Source organism: Choloepus didactylus, chromosome 21 (genome assembly GCF_015220235.1).
Source record: "Choloepus didactylus isolate mChoDid1 chromosome 21, mChoDid1.pri, whole genome shotgun sequence".
Classification (NCBI taxonomy): Eukaryota; Metazoa; Chordata; class Mammalia; order Pilosa; family Megalonychidae; genus Choloepus; species Choloepus didactylus.
In genome coordinates, this window is record NC_051327.1 from 17032520 (window position 1) to 17045807 (window position 13288).

The 13288-nt window shown below is 44.9% G+C and overlaps 1 pseudogene; it reads right to left on the reverse strand.

The window, feature by feature from the left end:
* Positions 1 to 226: 226 nt before the first annotated feature.
* Positions 227 to 7889, reverse strand: LOC119517164 (annotated as a pseudogene).
* Positions 7890 to 13288: the final 5399 nt, after the last annotated feature.

A 13288-nucleotide genomic window follows, 5' to 3' on the forward strand; every position in this document is an offset into this window, starting at 1 on the left:
AGGAAGAAGTGGGCACACAGGCCACATCACCGGGCTTTACCTGCCATTGTTTGGCTCTTAGATTATTATGTTCTTCATCTCAGTCTTGGCCCAGTAGAAAAAGGGGGTGCAGGGACGAGAGGGATGAAGAGGCTCATCCTCCAGTCCATCTCCTGTTGGGAGAAGCCAGAGCGGTCCTCAGACAGACAACCCAACAAGGGAGGAGGAGTGTCCCCGGGAAGGAAGTTCAGGGCAGAGTCAGGAGGCCCGGCTGGGCCTGCAGGTGCTGGTTCTTCTTGATGGCAAATTCCAGGTGCTCATAAGAGGCAGGACTGAGAGAGAGAAGGGGCAGCGATAGCAGGTGCTTACACTTAGGCCTCCTCCCGCCCCCCGAGGATGGTGCCTGTCTTCTAAGCCTTTCTCCAAGCGCGAAGTGGTTACCGTTTGTTTACATTCTGCCAGCTTTCCCTGCAGCTGCCCCAGCTTCTTCCCCAGCTCTTTGCTGACATGGTGTTGTGAGAGCAAGGCACTGGTGATCTCCATGTTCTCCTTAGTCTGAACAGAGAGAGGTAATCAGCAGCCCCCCAATGCAGCTGGAGACCCCAGAACTTGGGGTCCACCTCCCCACAGCTCAGGTGAGGGTGGAGACAGATTGGAAAATGGCCCCCCTCAGCCCACTTACAACTGAGCAGGGCTCTCCCATAGGCACCTTTCCACAGAGGGCTACACACCCATTTTCACAGGTGGGAAAGCAAAGGCCCAGAGGGGTCAGGAGGCTTGTCCGACACCAAATGGCATGGCAAGTAAGCAGTGAGGGGGGCAGGCTGGCCAGGGCGGGCTGTGCACCAGCCTGACACAGGCGTCCTGCAGCTCCACCAGCTGCTCCTTGAGCTGCCGGTTTTGGGCAAGAGCGTGGCTGGTGGTGGTGCGGTCACTCTGCAGAGTCCCCAGGATCTTCTTCCTTGTTGCCGCCTGCTCTTCCCAGAGCTCCGCTGCCCGCTCCAGCTCCTGCAGCCGCTGCCCTTGCTGCAGATTCAGGCGGTGCAGGCCCTCGCTGTCCTGCACCTGGGTCTGCAGCTGCCCTGAGAGCTCCTCCAGCTCCTTTTGTAGCTGCTCTTCCACCTCGGAGGGCCCGGCTGGGGGTTCCTGGGGTGGGGGTGCAGCTAGAAAGGAAGCATATAGTAAGGGCTTCTAACATCTGTATTCTCTTAACACTCCTCTTCTTGATCCACAGCTCCTAATCCCTGCTCTACACCCCAAGCCCTGGCTTCCTTCCTAATATTTCCTCACATTCAGATGGTACTCAGTCTTCCAAGCCACTTTCAGAAGTGTTCTTTATATTTTTAGGCTCAAGGCAACTCTGGAGGGTTGACAGTGGGTGCTCCATCCCCTTTTGCAGATGGGGACACTGAAGCTCAGGGAAATTATGAACTGGCCACAGGTCACAGAGCAAGTCAGCGTCAACTCTGGGTACAGAACTCTTCCCCCTTTGCCAAAATGCCCCTTCAAACACCCCCTCCTGGGGACATTCTACGCCACCCCCGCCTGCCCTCTGACACCAGTTTTGCTCTCAGATCACTCCAGACCCTGCCTTACCTGTCTTTTTCTTTAGGTTGTTTAAACTCTTTTCCAGCTCCTGCACTCGCCTCAGGCTTTGGTCTTTCTCTTTTTGCAGTTTTCCATTCTGTCCAAAGCACAGGGAGGAGGAATATACAGATATGGAGGAGGTGACAGAGTAATGGACAGGATGGGGAATGAAACTTTAAATCTGGCTACCATCTCCTTTTCTACCCTCACCTCCAAAAAAGCAAAGCACACAACCCCTTTGGCCACACAACGTAGCAAGTATTATGGTTCCCATTTTACAGTTGTGTAAATAGAAGCCTAGAAAAATCAGGAGACCTGTGTGTGTGTGTGTGAAGGGTAAGAGCTCACCTCCTTACAAAGATGTTCTACCTTCCTCTGCCAAAGGGCACTCTGTTCTGTTAGTGCCTGGGTGTATCTGTCCCACTCTATGTGCAGACAGTTCTGTGATTCTGTGAGCTGCAAGAATGGGCACAGAAGTTAGGAGGGGCCGTCACTGGACTTCACCTGCTCCTGGTCCCCTGGTTTCCCCTCTTCCCACACCCTGCCCTCTGTAAACCTGACCTCCCCAACATGCATCTCCAGCTGTGCCTGCGCCTCCAGGGCCTGCTGTAGCTGCTGGTGGCTCTCAGGGACCCCAGGCTGCAGAGGGAACTGGGTGGAAAAAAACAAGGTGAGATGTGAGGCACCCGGGCTGTTCACAGAATGCACCCCCATCCTGTAAGGGGTTTGAGCTAGGATCAACCTAAACTTGAGGTCAAGAAGGATCTCTACCCTCTTGTTATTAATTTCATACACATAGATTTTACTTTTAATAACTAAAATCGTATACGCTAGTGAAAAATTCAAGCAGTATCTAAGTGTTAAAAGTAATTATCAAGAGGCTGATGGGATGCATGGGAAATAAGTGAAAGACATGGGGCTCATTAGCTCAGAAAACATCTTCAGCCCGTTTCAAGTATCTGAAGGCCTATCTTGGGGAAGAGATGAGACATTCCCTGTGTTGCTCCAGAGGGAAGTTACGTGAAGATGGAGTACTGTTCAGTGTGAAAAACAACTGGAGGAAAGAGCTCTCTGACCCGACGCCCTGACCATCTGGTGGTTACTTAGCCAAAGTGTAGGTTGGGCCCAGGGGGAAGTAAATAGACTTCAGGGCCAACTTTGTCATCTCTGAGATGATGGCTTTCAACCCGGATGCTCTAAGAAAAAAGCCCTATTCCTGAGATGCTGATTCCACAGGTCTGGGCAGGGCACAATGCTACGGATTTTTATCAATCTCTGGAGAGTCTATAGCAGGACCAGAAAGGGATCCAGAGTTCCCAGCTCTTGGCTGAAGGCCAGGATAATCCCCTAGTGCCCTGGCCCCCACTGGATGGGCCCAGACTCCCTAGGCTCCCAGCCCCTCACCAGTTGCGTGAGCTCTGTCATCTACAGCTTCTTGCGCAGCTCCTCTATCTCATGCTGCATTGCCGACTTTTCCATCAGCAGAACCCGAAGTTTCTTTCTTAGTTCGGAGTTCTGTTGCTTCAGGTCCTCCTCCCTTTTGCTGTGGCCAGTGGCAGTGGAGAAAGGCATGAATCAAAACAGGAAGAATCACTTTGGTGATCAACCCTCCTGTCCCCGGCGCGGAACCATGCATCTGCGGCACTAGAAGGGACCCCGGAAATCAAGAGAGTTATAGGTGGCAGGCCAGAGAGGACATCAGTTGTCTCAGGGCACCGCATGAGCTGGTGGCACAGCTGGGTCTAGCCCCACTGTGCACACCTCCAAACCTACACCACCCTCCTCACCGTGCCCGCTTGAAGCCCCTTCAACTTACCACCACACACCAGGGCTAAGGTCCCCAACCTGCCTTCCCCATCCTACCTTTGTTTATGTAATTCTAGTTGGAAGGTCTCAAGCTCTTTTCTTAGGTCCTTGTTTTATAACACAGAAAGTTTAAGTCAGCAATTGGCAAACACAAGGTGCAGCTTCCATGCTAATATCAACAGCAACAATAACTAATCCCATTTCCTCACCTTGATCACACTTTACATTGATTCAAAACGTGTCAAGCCCATGTTTTCTTTGTTCTTGATAAGAACTCAGTAAGGATGCAAGAGGCAGGTAAAGTGAACTAACTTAGAGCTGGCAAATGGAGTTCCAGAAATATCAGATACTATTTGCTGCTGTTCTTATTACTATTATCATCATTTTCTGACCAACCAACATGTGAGACCGTCACCAGGTACCAGGTGAACACTTCATATGTCCCATTCACTCCTCACAACCACAATATGTGGCAGTTACTGTTATCCCCATTTCACAGACAGGGAACCCTCAGTGTTACGTCCGTGTGCCTAAGGTCCCACGGGCAGAACTGGGATTTGGCCATCCAGGTCTGTCTTTCTTGTGAGGGAGGGTAGACATGAAGGGGGAAATAAAATTTGTATTTTCACCTCTTGTTCAGTCTTTGAGTGGATAATAGTTTCACCTGGTCCGAAGGTACAGAAGTAAAATTCCTCCTAGGGACCCTGTTCCTCTCCTGAGTGTTCAGTGAATCCTTTAGAACACGTTTTATATACGTTCATGCACATATATAAATGTGAACATAAATACATTCTCTCCCCCTTCCTACCCAAATGCTGCCCTGCGCCTTCATCTGTCCCTTCTGGGGCCAAAACCAGGTGCTGGGAGGGGCAGAGCTCAGGCTCCTGGCCCAGATCCCACGCTCTGCCTAGGCCAGCACACCCACCCAGATTAACTAAAGCAGCGAGAAGCGCCCCGGCTGCTCTCTAGGCACCAAGGCCCTGCACCCCGCAGAAGGGACCTTGAGGCCAGGGCCCTGCAGGGACGCTGGGCTCACCCTGTCCATCTGCTGCTGCTGCGTGGACACGGCAGACAGGGCCCGCTCCAGCTCACCCACACACTGCCGGGAGGACTGCAGGTGGGCAGCGAGGTCCTCCGACTCTCCTGGAGTGAGAGAGGCACAGAGATGGGAGCCAAGAGAAGGAATCCCACGCCAGGGCTGGCCAGGGGACAGGGTGAAGGACTAGGGGGTGTCCCAGACGCCCACCTGCTTTCTGCCTGACTGCCTGCTGGGTGTGAGTCAGGGCTGAATATAACTCTGATTTCTCAGACACTAGAATCCCGATGGTCTGCATGTGAAGCTTTGGGAGAAAAGCCAAACAAGAACTGAGAAAGAGGAAAAGAAATGTTTCCTAGGACATGAAGGAACTCCATCGGGTCTACTCACCTGGAGCTGTTGCCTCAGAGCTCCCTGCTCCCTTGCAAACTTTGCTCAAATTCTTTCTTCTCCTGTAGGATGGGGGTGGGGGATGGACAGCCCTTATAGGATGACGTAGGGATGGCACGGCAAAGGACAGGCACCCCCCCCCCCCGACCCAGGATGGGCCCACCAATGAGACCAGATTATCAGGAACTCTGGTGGGGCAGGAGAGGGGTGGGCTGGGCGCCCTTTATTTCTCCAGTCAGGAGACTGGAGCTGCTTTGTCTGAACCCTCCCCCAAACCCATCAGCCATGTAATGAGCAGCAAGGAAATCACATTACTTCTCTGGTTGATCCAGAGCATCTTGTTTCTGCTGTTTCTGTGGAAAGAGCAAAGTGAGGTGTCTGGGTTGTTCTTCTTTACTACGTGCCCCAGACCAAGGAAGAAAGGGCAGGTAGGGGTCAGGAATGGATTTTAAAGGAAAACTTCATAGACCCTGTGAAGACTTAAAGACAAATGCTTCTCAAGTTCCCAAGAAGAGAAGTTGGTTCTTTCCTTGGTTTTCTCTCACAGCTATGGAACTGAAAATCTGAGCCTGGACTTCTTCTGAAGGACAACAACACTGACCTCTAGAAATGGAGACTGAGAAGGGAAAGACATTCCGCCATCAGCTCATGATTCGGAAGGTGCATCCATCCAGCAGATGTTTACTCAGTACATACTATGGGCCACGCACTACTCTTAATGGCAGGAGTAAAGAAATGCAAAGGACAAGACCCCCACATTCCCTAACACCTTCATTCTAGTGGAGTTTTAAATCTTTGATTTTTAGAACTAAAAGACTTTAATTCTACTTCCTCAGGAAAGTGAAGCCCAGAGAAGAGAGGTGACTTGTCCAAAGTGAGACAGAGCCAATGTGGGCTGAGTCGGGGCTGGAACCCAGGGCTCCCGATAGGTTCATGCTTCCACTGAGAGGCCACAGCGCAGGGCAAGGGTGCTTGGAGAAGGGACAGGGTAAAGGGGACAGTGGTAGAAAGAGCCACCCTGTGTGCTCTGGGTCCCTCCAGCCAAGATCTAGGCCCCCCAGCACCCTATTCTGTCTTGGTGCCAGGGGCCCCCAGCCCCTTTCCTCATTGTCCCATGGGGAAATTGGAGCTCAGAGTTGACAGCATGGAATTAGGGGGCTCCACTGGGCTCTTACCAGTTCCTCTATCTGGTTCCTGAGCCGCTTGTTTGTAAGATTGCTGGAGTCCAGGGCTGCTGAGAGCTCCTGGTATTGGTGCTGAGGTGCATGCAGAGAGGAGGAGGAGGGCAGAGAGGGTTTGGGGAGAGGAAGAGAGAGCAGTCATTAGGGTTGGGGGGTAGAAAACAAGGTCCTTGTGTCCATGGAATTTACATTATAGTGGTTTAAGACAGACAATGAAAATAATGACATTGATGAATTGTGTATGTCAGGTGGTCAGAAGAGCTGTAAAAAATGAGGGCAAAGGGATAGCAAGTGATTGAGGAGGTTCCCATTGTAGGCAGAGTGTATGTAGTGACATGTGAGTACAGATTTAAATGGAGGTATCTGGAAGAAGAACCTAATTGTTAGGTCTTTTATATCTGGGTCTAGGCTCTACGTTCCATGAAGACAGGGCCAGGCTTGACATCTTGTTCATTGCTTAGCTCCTGGATCCTTTCCCAGTGCCTGGCAGATAATGCTCACTCACTATTTGTTGATCAACTGGTTAAAAGCCACAGATCTAAGAACATGAACCACATCTTCCTCAGTCTCTTCTTCTATCCTGTGCAGACACTTCCTCCAACACACATTTCCTGAAGATTAGCTTTTGCAGCCTTTAGGGGCAGAAAGGGCAAAGATAAAACTGTAGCCCCAAGAAAGTATTTTGTTATCCAGTGAGATTATAAACCCAGGGACTTAGCAGATTTGAGAACCCAAGAAGGTGATCTGAAACAGAGTTCTCTGGGGGTCAGATTGGGGAGCAGTTAGGGTTGGCCTGCTTGGGAGTAATGGAAAATCCCAGATAACAGCCACTTAAACAATCACCAGGGACCCAGGCCTCTATCTTGTCCTGCACTGCAGCAAGTTATGGCTTTACCAAATTATAAATAAATGCTCAGATAATTCTGCCTTTCCCAAAGTAACCCTATCGATACAAGCAAAGGGGTGTTGTCATCTACATGGTGACGTAAACAGCTACTGAAAACTTCTCTCCAGAGATGCAACAAAAAAAAGGACAATTCTGAATTGTCCTCTGGAGGAGGATATAGACTGGAGAAAGACCCTGCAAATGCTAAATTGAAGAAATAGAAAAAATATCAGGTAGGAGTTTTTCCATCCAGACTAGCCAGTCCTCTCCCCTCCATCTCACTCGGTCTCTGTGTGGGAAAGGTACAGAAACAGCAGACTGGAACCCTCCCACCAGGGACATAAGATTTTAAAATCTCTCACAGCCATGAAAAATACACTCACTGATTGAAGACCTGGTGGATAGGGGAGGACATTTCATGACCCAGATCAGTGAGGGACAAAGAGAGTGAGAAAACATGGGCAGAAACTGTTTCCAGCCCTGGGTCCGAAAGCCCTTCCCACACCCTTGAGGGAAGCGGCAGCCTGTGGCCGTTTCCTTGCCTTTAGGATGGCTGGAGTGCTGGGTCAACTTAGGGAGTACTTTACCACAGGTGTAGCTCCACATCGAGCCAGCTTTTGGCTGGCAAAGTGAGGGCATAGGAATCCCTCAGTGTAGCTCACCTGTGTAGGTGCAGCCTGTGCTTGGAGGCAAAGCAGCCTCTGAGGACGATTAAGTTACCGAACATCACCATTTGCTAGGTGGTTCAGAAAGTGGAAAGGAAGTAAAATACTTTTTACAAGATGGTTCAGACCCTTTCTTAGGAGCACAGAAGCTGGTCTACATGCCCTTTATGGAATCCCGGCCTTGTTTTGGCTGAGAAATAGGTAAGACCCAAATGTTAAAGCAGGGCCCCAAAGCAAAACCAGGTCTTGCTAGCTGGTGGGAAATAGAGCACCACTGGAAGCCAGCAGATTTTTATTACCACACACAGTGAACTTGCTGGGGTGCCCAGTGCCTACCTACCAACGCTGTGGCAGGCCATGGTGGATGCCTTATTTTGGGAGGAAAACTGGGGGGCAGAGCCAATCTGACAACTGGCCAGGGAGAGAAACAAAGAAAAGATAGAGATCAAAGTCAACCAACAAGAAAACCTTAGGCAAAAGAGAGAAAACAAGCTTCAGAATAAACCAATCAAGAAAATTAGATGCCTAAAGGGGTGACAGTGTGATTGTGAAGACCTTGTGGATCACACCCCCTTTATCTAGTGTATGGATGAGTGGAGGAATGGGGATAAAAACTAAAGGACAAATGGGGTGGGATGGGGGGATGATTTGGGAGTTTTTTTTCACTTTTATTTTTTATTCTTGTTCTGGTTCTTTCTGATGTAAGGAAAATGTTCAGAGATAGATTGTGGTGATGAACGCATAACTATGTTATCATACTGTGGACAGTGGATTGTATATCATGGATGATTGTATGGTGTGTGAATGTATTTCAATAAAACTGAATTTAATAAAAAAAAAAAAAATCAGATGCCTAGACAGCAAAAAATCATGAGCCACATCAGGAAATGGGTAGATATGTCCCAGTCAAAAGAAGAAACTAACACCTCAGCTGAGATTCAGGAGTTGAAACAACTAATTATAGATGTTCAAGCAAATCTTTTAAATGCAAATCGATGAGTTGAGAGAGAATGTGACACAAGAGATGAAGTATATAAAGAAGACAGTGGGGGATCATAAGGAAGAATTGGTAAGCTTGAAAAAACAAATGGCAGAATTTATGGGAATGAAAGGCACAATAGAAGAGATGAAAACACAGTGGAAACATACAACAGCAGACTTGGAGAGGCAGAAGAAAGGATCAGGGAGATGGAGGATGGGGCATCTGAAATCCTGCACACAAAGGAACAGATAGAAGAAAGAATGGAAAAATATGAGCAGGGTCTCAGGGAACTGAATGACAACATGAAGCACACAAATATATGTGTTATAGGTGTCCCCAAAGGAGAAGAGAAAGGAAAAGTGGCAGAGGGAATAATAGAGGAAATAATCAATGAAAATTTCCCAACTCTTATGAAAGACATAAAATCACAGGTCCAAGAAGTGCTGCTTATCCCATACAGAATTAATCCCAATAGACCTACTCCAAGACACTAATCAGATTTTCCAATGTCAAAGACAAAGAGAGAATCCTGAAAACAGCAAGAGAAAAGCAGTCCATCACATACAAGGGAAGCTCAATAAGACTAAGTGCAGATCTCTCAGCAGAAACCATGGAGGCAAGAAGGCAGTGATAGGATATATTCAAGATACTGAAAGAGAAAAAGTACCAACCAAGAATCCTATATCCAGCAAAACTGTCCTTCAGAAATACAGAAGAGTTTAAGATATTTACAGATAAACAAACACTGAGAGAGTTCATGAACAGGTGACTCCTCTATGGAAAATACTAAAGGGAGTGTCACAGATAGACAGAAAAAGACAGGAGAGAGAGGTTAGGAGAAGAGTGTAGAAATGAAGATATCAGGAGATAGAAAGAGGGTAGAGATCAGGCATTTGATGTTGAAGGAGTATAGAATGTTCTAGAGGATTGATTGTATAGATCCAGAAATGGATAGCACAATACTGTGTGATGGTAGCACAATATTGTAAGTACACTGAAAAAAGATGATTGTGAATACAGTTGAAAGAAGAAGGTTAGGGATATGCATAACACCAGAAGGAAAGATCGAAGATAAAGATTGGGACTGCATAACTTAGTGAAACCTAGAGTGGTCAATGAATGTGATTAAATGTACAAATAGCAGAATGCTTTTGCATGAGGGAGCAGCAAGAAGGAATGTCATTGTGATGTATGCAAGTAGGTGAATGGACTGTGAGGACAGTAGGTTGAGTGAATAAGCCAGAAATGAAAAGACTGACATTATAATGCCTCACTAATACGGACTAATAATAATGTGCAAACTCTGAGAATTGAATCTGGGAGCATGGGTTATCAGGGGGAAGGCTTATGTAAAGGTTCCTGGATTGTAAGCTCTTACAGCAGTCACATTTATTCATGAGTTGTAACGGTTATTTCTAAATTTCTAAATTTTGAGATTCTGAGCTGTTTGTATGAGTCATGTTTGGTCCCTGGAGCTTTGAGTGTCTGTGTGGCACCTGGGACTCAGAACCAGAGTTCAGCAGTTGTGAGTGTCAGCATTGCCCCCTGAATCTACTGTTAAAGAGGCTGAAAAGGAGATCAGACTTCAATTGGAGATATGAACGAAATAGACTTGGTTGAAATTGGGGTAGATCAGACTAAAGGGTAGAGGATGATATTAACTGTGTTTTAAAACTGGCTTCTATGTGGGACCAAAGGAAGAAATGTTTATTTGGCGCAAAATCTATATTTTCTGTTGCACACTACATAACTTAACTTATATGGTCAGTTTACTCAAATATCATGATTACATGGAACCTTGACTAGAGGGTGAGATCTTGTTGGTTTGTACAGGTTAGCATGAAGTCCCAATACAACCCAGAGTAATATGGGCAGAGAATAAAAAGTATTTGCAAAACTCCCTTGAGGGACTGGGAAAATGCAGAAATATTAAACCTTCCCAGCTGGGGAATTCCTGATATTCTCACAAGCACTGGGGACTACCAACTTAGTAGGCTGAGACCTCAGTCTTGGGGCTTGCCCTTTATTATTTTAGATGCTATGTAAATGCTTTTTTTTTCTTTTTTTTTTTTTTTGCTTTTATTATTTATTATTATTATTTGCTTTTATTTTGGAGTAAGGAGCAAATTGTTTTCCTGATTTCCTTTTCATTTTGTTCATTCCTGGCCTATAGAAACCCAACTGACTTCTGCATGTTTATCTTGTATCCTGCAACTTTGCTGAATTCCTTATTAGTTTTAATAGCTTTCTTGTGAATGCTTTGGGACTTTCTACATATAGGATCATGTCATCTGAGAATAGGGATAATTTGACTTCTTTCTGTCCAATTTGGATGCCTTTTATTTCTTTCTCTTGCCTAACTGCTTTGGCTAGAACTTCCAATACAATGTTGAATGACAGTGTTGACAGGGGGCATCCTTGTCTTGTTTCTAAGGAGGAAAGCATAAACATCGTTTATCATGTTGAGAAAGTTCCCTTCTATTCCTAGTTTTCTGAGTGTTTTTTATCATGAAAGGATGTTGAATTTTGTTAAATGCCTTCTACATCAATTGAGATGATTGTGTAGTTTTTATTTTTTTGGTTTTTTTTTTTTTCTTATGTTGCATACCTGGGATAAATCCCACTTGGTCATTGGGTATAATCCTGTTAATATACTGTTTGATTTTTTTTTTCTTGCCAGTATTTTGTTGAGGATTTTTGCATATCATAAGGGATATTGGTGATATTGTTCTGTAATTTTCTTTTCTTGTGCTGTGCTCATCTGGCTTTGATACTGGAGTAATACTGGCCTCACAGAATGAGTTAGGAAGTAATCCCTCTGTTTGTGTTCTTTGGAAGAGTTTGAGAAGGATTGGTGTTAAATCTTCTCTAATGTTTTGTAAAATTCAGCAGTGAAATCATCCAGTCCTGGAATTTTCTTCATAGGGAGGTTTTTAATTGCTGACTCAATCTCTATACTTGTTATAGGTATGTTGAGATTTTCAATTTCTTCTTGTGTCAGACTAGGTAATTTGTATGTTTCAAGGAATTTGTCCATTTCATCCAAGTTTTCTAATTTGTTGGTATATAATTGTTCATAACACCCTCTTATAATCCTTTTGATTTCTGTAAGGTCAGTAGTAATGTTCCCACTTTCATTCCTGATTTTAGTTGTGTCCCCTCTCTCTTTCTTTGTCCATCTGGTGAAATGTTTTCTGATTTTTATTGATCTTTTCATAAAAACAACCTTGTGTGTCATTGACTCTATTGTTTTTCCATTGTCAATTTCAATTATCTCTGCTCTAATCTTTACTATTTCCTTCCTCCTACTAACTTTGAGTTTGTTTTGCTCTTCTTGTTCTAGTTTCTTCAGGTGTGAAGTTAGGTCATTGATTTGTGATTTTTCCACTTTTTTAGTGTAGGCATTTACAGCTACAAATTTCCCTCAGAGCACTGCCTTCACTGCCTCTCATAGGTTTTGGTGCATTGTGATTTTGTTTTCATTTGTCTCAAGAAGTTTACTAATTTCCTTCCTTTGAGCCATTGGCTCTTCAATGGTGTGCTGTTTAATTTCCACATATTAATAAATTTTCCAGTTTTCCTTCTGTTATTGATTTCTAGCTTTATTCCACTGTGGTCTGAGATGACACTTTGTATGACTTTAATGTTTTTAAATTTAAGTTTTGATTGGTGGCCTAACATGTGGTCTAGATTGGAAAATGTCTCATGTGCACTTGGGAAGAATATGTATTGTGCTGTTGGTGTGGAGAGTTTTATATATGTCCATTAGCTCTAACTCATTAATAGTGTTGTTCAAGTCCTCTGTTTGCTTATTTATCTTGTTTTTCTAAATTATTGAAAGTGTTGTGTTGCATTTTCCAACTATTAATGCAGAACAATCTGTTTCTCCCTTCAAGCAAAAAATTTTGCTTCATATATTTTGGGGGCTCTGTTGTGGGGTGCATATATGTTTATAATCATATCCTCTTGCTGGATTGAATCTTTTATCAATATATAATATTCTTCTTTGCTCTTGTAATTTTTTTTGGACAAAGTCTTTTCTGTCTGACAGTCATATAGCACTCTGGCTCTCTGTTGATTATTGTTTTCATGGAATATCTTTATCTACCCTTTTACTTTGAACCGCTGTGTCTTTGTAACTAAAGCGAGTTTCTTGTAGAGAGCATATAGATGGATCATGTCTTTTCATCCAATCTGCCAATTTCTGCCTTTTAAAAGGGGAGTTTAATCCATTGACATTTAAGGTTATATATGAGGAAGGACTTACTTCTGCCATTTGCCATTTAGCTGTTTTCCATATGTCTTTTTTTTAATATTCATTTTATTGAGATATATTCACATACCACGCAGTCATACAAAACAAATCGTACATTCGATTGTTCACAGTACCATTACATAGTTGTACATTCATCACCAAAATCAATCCCTGACACCTTCATTACCACACACACAAAAATAACAAGAATAATAATTAAAGTGAAAAAGAGCAATTAAAGTAAAAAAGAACACTGGGTGCCTTTGTCTGTTTGTTTCCTTCCCCTGTTTTTCTACTCATCCATCCATAAACTAGACAAAGGGGAGTGTGGTCCTTATGGCTTTCCCAATCCCATTGTCACCCCTCATAAGCTACATTTTTATACAATTGTCTTCAAGATCCTTGGGTTCTGGGTTGTAGTTTGATAGTTTCAGGTATCTACCACCAGCTACTCCAATTCATTAGAACCTAAAAAGGGTTGTCTAAATTGTGCGGAAGAGTGCCCACCAGAGTGACCTCTC